Source organism: Bison bison, unplaced genomic scaffold (assembly GCF_000754665.1).
Source record: "Bison bison bison isolate TAMUID 2011002044 unplaced genomic scaffold, Bison_UMD1.0 scf7180017864362, whole genome shotgun sequence".
NCBI classification, from domain to species: Eukaryota; Metazoa; Chordata; class Mammalia; order Artiodactyla; family Bovidae; genus Bison; species Bison bison.
In genome coordinates this window covers 5,660,421-5,660,735 of record NW_011494934.1, presented here as the reverse complement: position 1 = coordinate 5,660,735, position 315 = coordinate 5,660,421, and positions in this window count along the sequence as shown.

Below are 315 nucleotides of genomic sequence, written 5' to 3'. Positions count from 1 at the left end.
GGGATCCCCTTGAAAGCCCAGACATCCAGAAAAAAAAAAAAAAAAAAAACAGAGCTCGCACTCTTACTTTAGTCCTCCCAGCTCAGCTACGGGGAGGAAGACTCATTACCCCCATTCTGTGGCTTAATAACTTGGCTAAAGTCACATGATTGGTAACAGACAGAGCAGCAACTCTGTCAAACCCAGGCCATCAGCTCCAACACTGCAGGGCTGTCAAGGCACAAAGCATGCCAGGACCTGGGTGAGGGGTCAGGAGAGGAGCCAGGGATGTAGGGAAGCACAGGTCAATCAGGCCTGAGGCAGCAGGAGACCCCA